Raw genomic sequence first — 16850 nt, forward strand, 5'->3', positions numbered from 1 at the left:
GAAAATCAGAACAATTGTTGCCTAGTTAGAGGGGATTGTCTGGCAAAGGACATTTTTGGAGTGATGGAAACGTTTTCTAACTGGATAGGGCTGGGAGTTACATGGGTGTATCTATTTGTCAAGATACAGTGTTAAGATTTTGTACATTCTGAGACACGTAATTTTTATTTTAAAAGTTACCCTTAAAATAATTAAGTGGGGAGGGATGGAGAGTGGATGGAAGTATAAATGAAAACAGAATGGCAGAATGTGTTTAATTGGTAAAGCTGGGTATAGGAGGGATTTATTAGACTATTCTGTTTACTTTGTATGTTTTTAAATTTCCCATAAGAAGTTTAAAAAAACAGAATGGCCACGAGGTGTCTCCCTACACTAGCCAACTGGGGCTAGAATAAACAATCATCTGCTCGATGAGGATGTAAACAATGCATTTAGATCAAACAAGATTTTGGTGATTCCAAATTCTTATTTGAAAGTTTTGTTTTATTTTTCTAAGACAGGCAGTATAGCATGGTGATTAAACACCGAGGACTTTGAACTGAGTCTGTCCAGGTTCAAATCCTCTCTCTCTCTCTTCCTGGCAGTACAACCTGGGAAATTCTCTTACTCTCTCCGAGGCTGGTCTCTGCTTCATGTCTGTAAAATGGACTCAATTGTACCCACTGCACAGGGTTGCTGGTTTGAACAGAATCATGGAAAACACTTGAACAGTGCCAGACACAATATCAGCTCAGTGGGGACTTCCTTCGGTCCTCATTAGTATTAATAATATGATCATTGGAAACAAGAACATAGTAAAACAAAAAAATCTGTTGGGGGTTAGTAGTCAACGAGTCTCTCTGAAACTGGAAGTGGGCTGGAGTCTGAAATAGCATTTGGGGGCTACACCCACAAATATTACCGTAGTCAGAGCTCGGCAGGTAGAGTGTGTAGAGATGAACAGAGCTTTTTTTAAAATCTCATTTCTAGAGATGGGAGGGTGGTGTACTTATGAGGGTGAGCCCTGCGGTCAGCCCAGCACCTTATGCAACTTGCAGCCCAAAGAGATTTGACAAAATCTCCTAGATTCAGGAGTGCAACCATGAAATCATAAAAAAACCTAACTATATAAAATTAAGGAAGGCAGAGGCTTTTTGATTCAAGGAAAGGTGAAAGTCTCACTGGTTGCCCATGTTCATATGGGAGCGAGTCTGGGGACCCTCAGGACAAAGAGTTTGCAAACCCTTACGTATCCCCTGAATCATGTTCCCCAAGCTTCAGGATTTGAGTATCCCTTACGTTTATAATCCATTACATTTATAATCATATCTGTGCACCACCCGTACTATTTTTTCACTTCATGCATTTCTTTAAATCACTTTTTTCCTGTAAATATACACAGTGAAGTCTTTTATTATGAAAAATATTCATACACAAAAGTATCAAAGGCACAACAAATCGAATGTACCCATTACTCAGCTTCAATAAATACCAACTTACAGGCTCTTATTTCAGCTCTTCTCCCCACACTGGATTCTTTCAAGGTAAGTCACAAACATATCATTTTATCTATTAATATTTCAATATCTTCTAAAAGACAAGACTTTTCAATATATGTACACAACACCATTATCATAAAGAACTTCCCATTTCTTTAATAGTAATTGTCATACCCAATCAATCATCTTATGTGATATTTTTTTACAATTGGCTTGCTCAAATCAGGACCCAAACAAGGTCCCTCATCGCGTTTAGCTGATGAGTCTCCCAAATCTCTTTGGTTCTACAGGTTCCCTACCCCTTTCTTTGTTCTTGTAATTTATTGAAGAAATTGGACATGTTGTCCTGTAGAATTTCCCCCATTCTGGAATTTGTTGATTGTATTCCTATGGGGTGAACATGTTCTTCCACTGAATTTCTTGAAAAAAAATGGCAATTTTATCTAGAGACCTGATCAGATACAGGATTGACTTGTTTTGGCAAAAACAAACACTTCCTAGGCAGTGTACTGTACTGCACCTTAATGGTCTTTTATAGCCTACTTACTTATCAGGATGCCAAGCTTTCTCAGGCTTATCTTACGTATTCTCAACCTAGACCTTGAATCTGCACAATGAGCTTTGGTTTCTTAACTAACCCAAGTATAACATTGTACACAACAATTGCAGAGTCTATATTTTGTTTCAAAAGCACACAGAACATTTATAAAAACTGACCACAGCCTGAGCCATAAAGAAAATCTCAAAGGATTTAAATCCTAAAAAGATGAATTCAAGATTCTAGGCCAGCATTCCAATAAGACCTTCTGAGATAATAAGTGGTCTGTAGCTTCACTGTCCAATACAACAGCCACTAGCCACATAAAGTGACTTCTGAGCACTTGAAATATGATGAATGAGACCAAGGAACTGAACTTTCAATTTGATTAATTTAAATTTAAATAGCCAAAGGTGTCTAGTGACTAGTGTTTAGACAGCATAGGTCTAGATCTAACTTCTAATTCAAGGGATAACAAAGAATGAAAAACACATTAAACAAGGCTGCACCATACAATTCGCTAAATCCAGACTGGGAAACTCTACAGGACAAATTACCCAGTTTCTTCAGTATTTGTTGAAGAAAACTGCAAGTGAACCTCTATGTATGAAAAGAGATGAAAGAGAAAAATGCCAAGTCAAACCCACAAGGAGATACCATTTCATACTCACAGGGATAGCTGCGATCAAAATGTCAGATAATAGCAAGTGCTGATGAGGAAGTGGAAAAATTGGAACCCTCACACACTGTTGAATGTAAAATGGAACGTAAAATGGTGCAGCCACTTTGGAAAACAGTCTGGCAGTTCCTCAAAAGGTTAAATATAGACTTACTATTAATATATGATCCAGCAATTCTACTCTTAAATATAAACCGAAGAGAAATGGAAACACACACCTACACAATGGTTGGAGACATAGGGGTGTTTAATATTCTTTAGGTTGTGCATAGATTATACATGCTCTTCTCTAGGTATCACCTTGTATTAAAAAATATTTTTAAAACTAGACCTCACTTAAGTATATCAATATTAAAGTCTTCAATAAGTGATTAGCAAACTGAATCCCACAGACAAATAAAAGGAATAGTAAAAGATGACCAAGTGGGATTTAATCCCAGGAAGTCAATATTAGATATTCTATTAATGAAATAGATTAGTCTAGAAATTCAGTATTAGAAATATATTAATAATCATATCATAGATCAAGAGTCTAAAATTACATATATCCAGAGATACTGAAAAAGCATTTGACAAAATTCCACTTTCTTTCATGATAATTATATTTATTAAAAACAATAACTACTTATTTAACATCATAAAAAATGTTAAAGCTAGCACCATACTTAACAGTAATCATAGAAATATACCTATTAAAGTCAGGAACAAGATATGGATATCTTTAATCATCCCATTTACCATTGTTCTGGAGGTACTAGCCAATGCAATTAGGCAGGAGGAAGGAAACCAGAAATAGAAATGTTGGAGAAAAAGAGATAAAAATATGTGCAGATTGTCTGAGTGCTTACCTGGAAAATCCAAGAAAGTTAACCAAAAATCATGGATGATATATAAATTCAGGCCAAATAAACTTACTAATCAGAAATCAATAGCTTTAACATAAGCAAATAATTAGCTAGAAAATGTAATAGAAGAAGGAACTCTACTTAAAATAACACAAAAGAAATATAGGAATAATCTTATCAACAAATGTGTCAGGTCTATATAAAAATAATTTTAATATACTCCTGAAGACCACAAAAGATTTTAACTAATGGGAAAAAAAACACCATGTTCTTGGATAGAAAGATTCAATATCATAAAGATGTCAATTCAACTAAGTTCATCTATAAAGTAAGTAAATCTCATTTAAAATGTGCCATGATTTTTTGCGTACTAAATAGAGTCTAAAGTTCATCTTGGAAAAATAAATAAGAATGTGCAGGAAATTTCTGAAAGAAATACCAGCCTTAGCAGATATTAAAACCTAAAGCCACATTTATTCAACAATGTATGCTCGCACATGAAGAGACAGGCAAGTCAGTGTTACTGAAGAGAGGAGCTAGAGCCTGTCCCAAACATATAGGTGAATTAAATAATTAAGCATTTCAAATTTGTGGTAAGAAAATGAATTATTCAATAAATGCCATTATACAATTCTTAAAACTCAGAATTGCTCATCTAAAGGGGTGAATTTAGTGTATGTAAATTACATCTTTATTAACCTAACTTCCAGAATTAGTGTTGGATACTGGATAGTTCTATTTTTAAAAGTTGTACACCTACCTCATACTTTACACCAAAACAAATTCCAGATGAAGAAAAACTTCAAACATTAAAAAATAAAATTATTAAAGACTAAAATAAAATACAATTGAAACAAAGAATACTTTTCTAAGTATACAAAAGTCAGATGCCACAAAAGTCAGATGCCACAAAAAAACTGATCAATTCAACTACATAGAAAAAATTTTCTACCTAGAAGAAAATACTGTAAGCATATAAAATTTCTACCTAGAAGAAAATATTGTAAGCAAAGGACACAGCAATTTTGGAAAAAATATTTATAACTCACATCCCAGACTAGTGATTAGTTTCCTTCATATGTAAAAAGCTTCCATAAATCAATAAGAAAAAAGTCCAACCCCCCGCCCCCACATACATACACACCAAAAGTAGACAAAGGCTATAAACGATTCACAGAAAATTTATCTTTTAAACATAAAAAGATACTCAACTTCACTCCAAAGAGAAAAGCTACCAAAATATATTAAAATACCATTTTTTATTTTTGACAACTTGATAGGTAAAGTTTGAGAACACTTGGTGAGAGTGTGGCAAAAAAGTACTGGCAGCTATTACAGGTGAGAGGGTATGTGTATTTAGAAACTATGAAAAATTGATATCATATATTTAAAATTAAGTACATATTCTTTGAAGCAGCAATTTCCTTTCTAGATATTTACCCTATAGCTAGGCTCTCACATAGACAAAATCTAAATATCCATTAATAGGGAACAGGTAAATTAAATTACGGTACATGCAATATAATGGAATACTATAGAGGTACAGAATCTCCTGAATAGATTGCTACCATTTTTAAGAAAAAATATATACATACACATTCATATATGCTTACAAAATCATGACATCTCCCTGAAAAAAATGACCAAGATACTGGCAACAATGGTTGCTTCTGGAAAAGGAAGTTTACATTTTTCTGTATACTTGTTTGTGGCTTTTGAATTTTGTACCTTGTATTTGTATTATCTATGCAAAAAAAAAAAATTCCCAATGAGTAAATCGCCCTATTATTCTATATCTCCTCACCCTATTTGTTTCTTATAGCACTTTCTACGATTTACAATTATTTTAAATAATTGATTTCTTGATCTTAGCTTGACCCCTTCTAGAAAACTCTCAAGGGTAAATCTTGTTCATTCTTGTGTCCTCAGCTTCTAGCTCAGGTGTTGCCACAAAATACACGCTCAGTAAATTTGTCAAGTGAGTGAATTACAATTTTATTCCAATTCTGTACCTTGCATCGATTACTAACTATCTAGAACGTTTTAAAAGGAGGCATTACAGCTCAAGTCATAGATCTGAAAGAAAGCACAAGTTAAAAATATTCAACATTGGTTTACCCAGATGTATTCCTCCTGCCAATAAAATATACTACTAAAATGGGTAATATCCATTTCTACTTTTTGACTTTGTACTATGCACAGGGCATGGTAACTGGACAGTTTACAAATGGAATGACCACATCACGTAGGTGGTCTTTTCCCCACTTTGTGAAAGTAGAAACAGAGTAAGTGACAGGGGAGGCTGCGGAAAGGTCTGAAGATTTGGATGGGTCCAAAGGCCAGCCCCGCTGCTGAGTAGCTGTGTGACTTTAACCAATGCCACTGCTCCCTTTGAGCCTCAGCATGGCACAAGTGCCAGAAGTTGCCTCCCCATCAACACCCCCTCCACGGGAATCTGCCCTTTCCTCACTCCTGCTGAAGAGGTGTGTCAAACCGGTCACACGTAGTCCAGGGCAAGACCCTGCCCTGGCCACAACTGGGATGGGGAACAGGCCTGACCTGGGTCAGACAAGATTGGGCCTGGGAATCTGGATTAGGGAGTCCGTAAGGCTTGATTCATTTTGTCATGGAAAAGTGAATTTCAAGGTCATGAACACAGTGCTTCTGGCCAAGCTAGCCCACGTGGTTGCAAAGACATCAATTGGCAGTCCTCGAGCTAGAAAGACAAACACACAGACAGATACTGTCTGATAACCTTTTGGTGCCCAGTAGATCTGGCCATACTTTTGGCAACATGGTGTGTGCATGCACATGAAGGATGATGGAAGGAAGAGAGGCTTTCAAAAACTAATATAATTAATACCTGTACAATTTTAAAATGGCAAAGAGTCCAAAAAGAAATAAGCGAAAGTTTCTCTCATCACTTTAAACCTCGGTCCTTCTCCCCAAAGGTTTACTTCTGTTTGGTGTGTATCCATCCTGAAAACGTATGCATATATAGCATTTGATTTTTGTATTTACATAGACAGGACCACGTAATACACAGCATACTGCATCGTGTTTTCTTACTTCACAATATATCCTAGGTATCTTTTTTATCAGCAAGAACGACCTTATTCTTTTTAATAACTACATACTATCTCATTGCTTATTGCTTTCAATTATCCAGCATTCATTGAGCTCTTTTTTATGTGTCAGCCCCTGTTCTAGGCACTTTGCTTAGAATGCACCTGTGAACAAGCCAGAAAAATATCCCTGTCCTTGAGGAGTGACATTCCTGCAGATGGATACGTAGGTTATTTTTCGTATCACAGACCATTTGTAATGGGCATCCTATCCTCCTACTTGAAACTCAGCTTCTTTTGCCAGAGAACCAGTAGGGAGCATTTGCCATGCAGAAACTGCTTTATCAAAAGAAACTTAAAAAAGCCAGCTTAGCAAACACGCCTCTAAAAGATCGCTTCAACTTTCCTTCCAACAAACAGTATGAAAAGGCCGCTTCCTCCCAAGTTACAGGTCTTTTTAACAATGTTTTGTTAAATCTACTAGGGCAACATTGGTTAGTAAAATCATACAGGTTTCAAGTGTACAGTTCTACACTACATCATCCATATATTGCATTGTGTATTCTCCACACAGTTCTCCTCCCATCCCTGTATATTTGACCCCTTTACCCTTAATTCTCACCAGTCACAGAGCTGGAGATGGGAACATTTTGTGAACCGCAAGCAGGAAGGAGCGTCTTTTTGATTTTTTTATATGTGTATTTTTATTGGGCTTTTGTATTTCTTTTTCTATGATCTGTCCACTGATATCCTTTCTTGGATTCTAACAGACAGCTTATGTTTGCCTTTTATTTGAACAACCTCTTGTAAAGTTAATCAATTATCCTTTTGCCATGTGCTGAGACTATTTTTCCCAGTTTGCCATTTGTCTCTTGACTTTTTCTTGTGGACTTTTTCCTTCAGAGAAAGGGCTGATGCATTTTTCCTTTGTGGTGTGGACGACTCCAGGATTATTTGCCTCTTCTTGGAGCCCTTTGAGTTTCTTGTGACTCTAAAACAAAATAAACTTACTTGGCTGGGTTTTTGTTCCTTGAAACTGAAGAATATAATCCTCCAGTTCTCCCTTTAGAAAGTGAGGTCATGTCATATTTAACTGATTTGTTGCAAGGATCTGAGATGACGATAGATACAGCACCAAATAAAAAGTTGCCCCTCCCCCAGAAATAGTAGGTAATAAAATAATGACAGATGTAGTAAGAACAATGAGAAATGATTACGTTCCAATAGCCAGTAATGGACAGAGCTGGGATTCAACCCACATCTGTCACCCCAAACTACCCGTCTTTACCTACTCAATTTAGCCTCTTATGTAGCAAATGCAAGCGTTTTTTTTTTTAATGTCAGCTTCAATGCTCAATGTTGTACTGTGTCCCTTTGAATTTCTAAGTAGGTTTATCTGCATCTGAATGAGAACCACACATTGGTCGTCCATCCTGAGCTTCCAGTTCTGTGGCAAGGAAATTATTCTCGAATCTTGAATAGGTTGTTCATCTTACTTAAAACTCCCCACAAAATAAAACTCCCCAGCTGCAATGGTCTCAAGCCAGTTCTAGAGCTGTTTCAAGGATCCTTATGTGGTTAGCACTGAGGGGTATGGAAAGAGACCCCCAACTTCTCCAAGCCTTTTCCCGTCTTGGTTAAACTGTAGCCTTGGCTAAAAATTCACCACGGGACCCCTTTGCTTTGGGCTAAGGTTGTGGCGGGACACAGATTTAGGAAGTTTTGGCAAAAAAAAAAAAAGAGAGAGAGAGAGAGAGAGACACAGTCCAACAAGATACTCCCACCTCCTCTAGCCAAGAGGACGACAGAAGACACAGCTCGGACTTCCAGATTTCTCTCTTGAGGACTCAGACCTTGGTTGCAGCAGTGTAAAGACGGAAAATGGCTGTTGCCAACAGCTCTGTTTGGAGGACACTTCAGTGCCTCTTTCTAGGGAGTGAGTAAGCAAGGGAGATGTACCCAGGAGAATACGCTCACAGCATCGTGGAAAGATATTAAATGCATTATGAAGGAAAAAGAAATGTGCTTTTTAACTAACATGCAATGAACTCAGACGCAAAACAAAGCTATGTGGTGCACATGGGTACAGCCATATTTAAGGACCCACACCAAATGCACTGTGGTGAGAAAAGTCCCTAATTGGGGAGGTAAAAGTGAAGTGTGGGGAGCAGAGCATGAAAGGAGCAAAACAAATTGGGAGAGAGGCTTTAAAAAACCAAAATGACTGTGTGATGTGAGCCAGAGAACGCTACCTGCACCTAAGGTCAGAGGAAGAGAAACAAGTCATTCATTCCTTTTTGGAATAAGTTAGGGTTGTTTCTATGACTTGTAACCCATGACACAAAACATAACCTAACGGATAGAATTTTTAAATAATAAAATTATAAATTCAGGAGAAAAGAGATTATCTTTGACTCAAAGCAGAGCTCACACTGTAAAGCCATACATTGAATACAGGGATATGTCTCCTCAATAAGTCTCACAGCCGATGGAGCCCTACCCTACCTCAACAAAATAAGTTCACACACTTTACCCTGATGCTCCCCAACACTTATTTGCTCATACGCAGTTTTTAAGTAAAAGCTCTCACTTTTTCTGACAGATTACAAAGACTTTGGGGACTGAGCAATAAAATGTCATGGGACGTCTGCTTTCTCTTTGCAAACTTCAACAGAGAGCAATCAGCCCCAATCCAAAAGATGATTGTTAATGAATCCTATGGCTCCACATTTCAGTTCTGACTTTTGCAGTGTGCAGATCTCATATTTTCTATTATTTGACTCCTTTTTTCTTTTCTTTGCACTGATGCAGGATTAATCACAGGGCCTGCTTTCATCTTGTTCTAAGCGATAGTGTCTAAACAGTGATGCATTTGGGTTGGCTGGTTATGTTTTGTGAGATGTATTAAGATAAAACTACACTCATCTTTCTGCTGGTTAAAATTATCTTGATGCTTCCAGTTTGTGAAATCAAATGCTCAGCAAATGACTCAAAAAAAAGTCATGAAAAATCCAAAAATCTACTTTCCAATAGAAAATCCACTATCTTTAATGGGTACGAAGGGAATTGAATGAAAGAGGCACATGAGGGGTTTCTGGGTTGCTAGCATGTTCTGTCTTGACCCAAATGGTGATTATGTGGGTGGGTGTCTTATAATAATAATTCATTAAATTGCACATTTATGTTATGTACTTTTCAGTATATGGGTTGTATCCCACAATAAAAAGTCTTTTAAAAACATCATGTCATAATTGTCATGTTTCCTCTCATGGAAAAGAATATGGGACAGCAATCCCTGTGAGGAACTCCACACTTCCATTTTTTCACTTATTCTTTATAAATTATAGCTGGGGAAGCCAAGTTACTGAGAAGTCCTATTTCATTTGGAAAATTTGACTTGTGTAGATAGCAGGTAAATAGGATAAGCTAAAAGAGAACAAAGTGATAGATAGGGGTTGTTCATGTTGAAAAAGGAGAATATATCAGTTTTCTGTTGTACTTTTTCAAAAGGGTTGATCTTTGTTTCTATTTCTCCTCTAATACAGAATCCTGTGGTCGTGTAATGTATCAAGCTTCAAAAGCAACAGGAATTTCGGGCAGAGTCTTACAAGCAAGACCTACTTCTTTCGACATCTCTAATTCACAGGATGAGACATGTGTCTCTGTTTTTTTGTGTTGTTAGTACAATACTTCAATATGATCATTCCCCTGGAGAAAAAACACCTACAGTTCACACACCCTCCAGGAGGACCAAAGAGACTTTTTCCAGGCATCACACACATTTACCCTCTACTCCATGAAGGCAGATGACCTAAGAGTTTGGAAACCTGTGCTTTCCAGAAAAGTTTAGTCTGCAAGGATCAACAAACCACAGCTATTCTTGTCTCCAGATCCCTAACATTATTTAATAAAGTTCCAGAGGGAGAGAGAAGACCTTTGCTATGGCAGTTATCTAATTGGCAACAAAACAGCATTGAAACTCCAAAACTGACATCTCCACACTGATTCAAGAAGCTCAGAAACTCCCATTAGTTTTGTCATAAACCGATTAGAGCTGGCACACAAATCCAAGGGTTTCAGTCCTTAGAGCAAGATTGAATAGCCACTCCAACCCCAATAGTTTCCCTAGTATAACCCACCGGGAAATTCTTAAGTTCACAACATGGTGACATTTGAAATTCTCTGCAGTTTCATATTAATCTACACATATCCAGAAAAAAAATTTTAAAAGTGAAGTTTAAGCCAAGAGAAAGTGCCAACTGCCATTCCTGGGACCTCTTGATTATTTCAAAGAAATGGGTTCCAAGAGTCTTGTAAAGGCGACCATCCAGTCGCTGGAACAGAACAGAGGTGGGGGTGGGGGGAAAGCTGCTTCACTTTCCCAAATCAAAAGGGGGGAAAGTGAGAAAATCTCCCGAGTTCAAACATTCCTTTAAACCCCGCAACTTTAAATACTAAATGTGTTTCATGGCTGCCATCTTGAAAAACTGTTGGCCAGAGGCTCCCTTTGATTCCCATTGGGGATGGAAATGCTTGCAGATAATCCATTGAAACAGGTCTGGCACAAAGGCCTTTTTGCAACAATCCTGGTGCTTGTGAAGGACACCATTTTTGTGCGCCAAATAAAACATTTTAATGCGCTACAATCCATTACACATATAGTCCTCCATTTCCTTTCAGTAATTATTCATTAGAAAACATTTAACGTCACTGTGGATTTCACACTGGGTAGTCTGGACACAAAGAACAAGAGATGGCCCATTTATAAGGGGCTGGGGCCTTCTTTTCTAATCTGAGAAACTCCACGGAGGTGGGGCCCACAGGACACAACAGGCCGTCTAAATTGTGCGGTTAACGGTCAAAGCCCCCCTGCCTACTTTGACACTCATTTAAAGATGACAGCGAACAAAAGAGATTTGTTCTGTGCAACCCTTTCTTGTTACTCAGTCGACATCGGCTCCACACATGAAACTGCCAGGTTATTTTATTCCACCTGCCATCTCCCTCCCGCCTTCATCGACTCTCTCCTCTGCTACTTTGCTTGTTCCCACTTTAACACAAAGAGACAGGTAAAGAATATCGTCAAAAGCGGTCCATTCAGCATGTCAGCTTTCATAATACAATTGCCTGTCAGGTCCCCTATGAGCTACGAGGCACTCAGACGTCTGGGTTCAGGCCAGAAATCCAGCCCGCAGTTCGCTTAGCTAGCGGACAGCCTCCAGCCACCTCCCGCCCGCCCCTACATAGCAAAAGGCCATCTCCAGGGCACAGACACCAAAACCATCTTGAATAACAACAATTTGAAACTTTTTCTGCATCAGCAAGGAACCACATGCCAACTCCCGATGGACCGTATGTATAGTCCTTTAATGCCTACATTTAAAAATGTAACTAAAAACTCAGACCCAAAGACCTAGAAGCCTATGAGTAGGAAAAGTTGGAAAATATTTATCCTATAGCCATCTTCTAAGACATTCTCAATAGGGTAAACGAGTTTAATACCCGAGGATCCTTCCCTAAAGCGGCGGGGAAAACAATCTTGAAAGTCTCACCAGATTAACTGATGTAGCTAATCATACTGGAATATGTACAGATCTAACTGAATACTTCTAGGGTCGTTTCTACTTTGCGTATTGCACACAGCATACACACCACCTAGGTGCTTCCAGAACACACTGGTGAGAAACCAGTGAGCACAAACAGGCGTTGGCTTGCGCAGAGTTTCAAAAATGGCCCATATGCCCCTGCACTGTTCTTATTCCTGCAACAGCAACCCTGATGTTTGCGTGTTACACCTGCTTCTGATGACCCTCATGATGTGTCACAGAGTCAAACAGCGAGAATGTGCTAGGTAAGATCAGTGGGTCCTTAAGGAGAAAGCAAAATTCATCATGAAGCCAATGATAGAACCTTGGCCAACGGTCAAGGAAATTCTAAAAACAAAACAGGTTTCATGTTCCAGGTCAGAGAATAGCAAATGATGTCCTACAGGCTAAATCCAGACAGCTGCCTGCTTTGCCACAAGTAAAAAAAAAAAAAATTATATTAGTATTAATATATTATAATACTCTTATGTTATTATACTATTAATATATTATAATTATACCCTATTATAATATTACATTATTATTGACATGAGAAAGTTATATGATATTCAAATTTCAGTGTTGATACTTGTTGGAACACAGCCATGCTTATTTACATATGTCTGTGGCTGCTTTCACACTACAAGAGATGAGCAGTTGCCACATTACTCGCAAAGCCTAAAATATTTACTATCTGGACCTTTACAGAAAAAGTTTGCTGATCCCCATTCTGCATCCTATTTAGCACACATTTCCTTTTCCTTTAGGAACCAGACTTCAGAATCAGCGCTGTTTAAAAACTGCACACACCCAGAGAAGCAAAGTGAAATTTCAAATTGAACCCTTTCCAAATAAATGTTGAATGGGTTATGATACCTGCCTCAAACATGGAGCTGGGATGCTTCTTAAGATCTTCCTTATACACCTCATCGTTAAATGTTGAAACATAAAGTCATTTAGAACTCAAGTTGGGACGTTTTCTTTCCAGACCCATTGTTGCTTCCCCGCTCGCCAAACCCAAACCCAAAATTGACTAACTGTGCAAGCAGCAGGTAGCGGTTTTTCCTATGGAACTTAACAAGTGTTTGCGCTACAGACAGACACGTCTAGCCCTCTCAAGGAAACCCTTCTGAATGACAGTACACCCGGGCAGCTAAAATATAAACCAAATGTTCGTCCAGAAAGTAAGCATGGTCTGAGATTTGGATTTAAGGGGTATTAGCTGTGGAACTCACAAGGATCAAACTTGGGTAATACAAGCATTATGACACTGCGAGTTTTAGAATATCTGATTTGCTCAACACTGACAGTTCAACAGTTGAACCGGAGTACTATCTTTTCATTTAACGACAGGGAGACTGCTGGCATTGTATCATCCAACTGCAGCCTCTTAATCACTGCTGAATAAGTATAATTATGAATATCAGCAGACAGAATAATGCTTCTAAATTACCTTAGGGATTAGAAAGAATTAGAGCGGTTCATGGAGTTTTAATTGCCCCATGGCAGTTGCAGGTGGGGAAAACTTTGCAGTTACATGGCCATCTTTTTCAGCATAAGTAGGGCCTGAAAAATATCGAATGCGAGAACCTAGACGGCTCTCGCTATTTCCTGACAATAAATAAATTAAATACATTTTTTTAAAATGAAAAGAAAGGTCTTTGGAAGTTTGTAGCAGTTTTTTTATCCCTTCACACAGGTTTTTTAAAATTGACATATAATTAACATGGAACATTATATTAGTGTCAGGTGTACAACCCAATGATTTGATTTTTGTATGTATTGTGAAATGATCACCACAATAAGTGTGGTTAAAATCCCTCACTATACAGTTTCAAAGTTTTCTTGTGACGAGAACTTTTAAGACCTACTGTCTCAGCAACTTTCAAATATGCAGTACAATATTATTAACTATAGTCACCGTACATTACATCCACAGGATTTATTTAATCACTGGAATTTTATACCTTTTGACCCCCTTCACCCAATGTTTCCCAAACCTCACCCCATCCCCACCTCTGGCAACCACCAATGAATCTGTTCTCTGTATCTGAGTTTGATTACTATATGTATATATTTTTTTTAGGTTCCCGTATTAGTGAGATCATACATCAATATTTGTCTTTTTTTGACTTATTTACTTAGCATAATGCCCTCAGAGTCCATCCACTCTGTAGTAAATGGCAAGATATGCTTTTTTATGGCCAAATTATATTTGTATATATATATATACATATATATATATATATGTATATCGCAATTTCTTTATCCATTCATCCATCGATGGACACAGGTTGCTTCCATGTCTTGCCTATTGTAAATAATGCTGTAATGAACATGGGGGTTCGATATGCCATTTTAAGTGGAGGCTATCGATTCTAATTACTTTGAGCCTTTCCTGAAGTCCATGGATTTTCCCTGAAGTCCTGTCTCCCTGAATTTGTAGCTGAACTTGTAAAAGAGGCATTTTCGTGTCCGAAGGGTCATCTTTCTGGTATCCTCAGCAATCTTTTCCCTAGAACATCAGATATTTCATGGATTGGGAGCCTTGAAACACTCAGCAGAAATTGGATATTGACCATGGATTATACTAAAATCTATTGGAATCAACAGATGCAAAAATGTAGCTTGGAATTTCCCTATGTTTTTTGTTCTCTTTCCATCTCAGTCCATGTCCCTTTGGGGGCAATAAGGAATTTAATAGACCTCACACAATAGATAACTTTCAACGTGGCTTTTTAACTATTCCCCATCCAGAAAGCGGTGTTTAAATAACACTCAGGTAAACATTGTGTCTTCTGGTAGGTTTAGAAATCACTTAAACCTAAAAAAAAAAAAAAAAAGAAAAAAAAAAAAGAAAAGAAATCACTTAAACCTGAGACTATGGTTCTCAAACTTTCAACGTGCAGGTGAATGGCCTGGTGAAGTCTGGGAAAGCACAGAGGTGGGGGCCAGGAGTCTGCGTGTTTAACAGGTACCTGTCCCCTCCCCAGGCATTCCAAGGAGGCTAGCCAGGACCGTCGTTATAACTCCACTTCTCAAAGTGTGGTCCATGGACCTGCAGTAACTCTATCACCTGGGAACTTGTCAGAAACGCAGTCTCAGGGGGCACTGCTGAGACAGAATCTGCATTTGAACAAGATCCCATGACAATTAGCGTGTCCGTTGACTGTGTTTCACCGATGTTAAGACCCAGAGATCTTGGGAAAACTTAAAAGTTAGTTTTAAAAGAAGACTGAAAGCTCTTTAAGAGGAAACCAGCATTTCCCTGAGGCAGTGTGAATATGAAAATGGGAGACAGAAAACTCCATCAAACAGTGTTAGGTTGAGAAAGGGGCTTACCCAGGAGGGAGGAAGGATCAAAGACCAGGAGGGCAGGCCTCTGGCAGGACCGGGGGGGTAAGGGCTTATTGGTTGTACAAACTGTAACTCCAACCTTTTTTCTTTCCTAATACTAGAATGTATTCGAACTTTTCCAACCCGTTTTCCTCCATCTCAAACACCAGTCAGGTTCTTTCTCTTTGGAGATATTGAACTCAGCAGGCAGGACAGGCTCCCTTTCTTTTTTTTCTTGTACTGGGGAGGTCAGCCAAAAAGGCCTAAATCCCAAATCCATACAAGGAAATGTTAAGTACACACCGAAATCAAAACGATACAATAGTGCCAGGCTTTAAACTTTCTCTTCCTAAAGAAATAGACCTTTTCTGTCCCTAATTTTTCATAGAAAACAAAATGTACAAGTTCTTTACTCATAGACTGTGTCAATTTACTGGAAACATTTACTCCACATGGGGCAAGTGGTATCCTGGGCATTTCAGGCTGGGATTTCTATGGTTTCTTATGGGAAGGGAGGAGAGAGAGAAAGAAAACCCACACAGGCACCCCTCTAGGACTAACATGCAAGAAATAAAGAAATACGTACAATTTTTTAAAATTCACTTTTCTGGATTTTGCTATTAATATTGAATGGTTTATGAAGAGATAAAGTAGGAAGATGAGTGTGAAAAATATACTTATTAAATAAACAACTATTAAAAGACCCCATGGGGCCGGCCCAGTGGCTCAGGCAGTTGGAGCTCCGAGAGCTGCCGGTTCGATTCCCACATGGGCCAGTGGGCTCTCAACCACAAGGTTGCCAACTCAACATGATGGGCAGCGCCCCCTACAACTAAGATTGAACACAGCATCTTGAGCTGAGCTGCCACTGAGCTCCCGAATGGCTCAGTTGGTTGGAGCACCGGCTCTCAAGCACCAGGTTGCCAGTTCGATTCCTCGAGTCCTGCAAGGGATGGTGGGCTGCGCCCCCTTCAACTAGCAACGACAACTGGACCTGGAGCTGAGCTGCGCCCTCCACAACTAAGACTGAAAGGACAACAACTTGAAGCTGAACTGCATCCTCCACAACTGAGATTGAAAGGACAACAACTTGACTTGGAAAAAAGTCCTGGAAGTACACACTGTTCCCCAATAAAGTCCTGTTCCCCTTCCCCAATAAAATCTTTGTTTTAAAAAAGCCCCCCATGAATACAGCTCTTTAAAAAATTTTTTTTGGTCTGATTATAAAAAAAATTACACATTCATTTTAGACATTCTGAAAAAATGCAATAAAGAGAATAAAAATCATCCAAAATCCTACCACTCAACAATTACCACTGTTTTC

The sequence above is a fragment of the Rhinolophus hipposideros genome (genome assembly GCF_964194185.1).
Source record: "Rhinolophus hipposideros genome assembly, chromosome: 24".
NCBI classification, from domain to species: Eukaryota; Metazoa; Chordata; class Mammalia; order Chiroptera; family Rhinolophidae; genus Rhinolophus; species Rhinolophus hipposideros.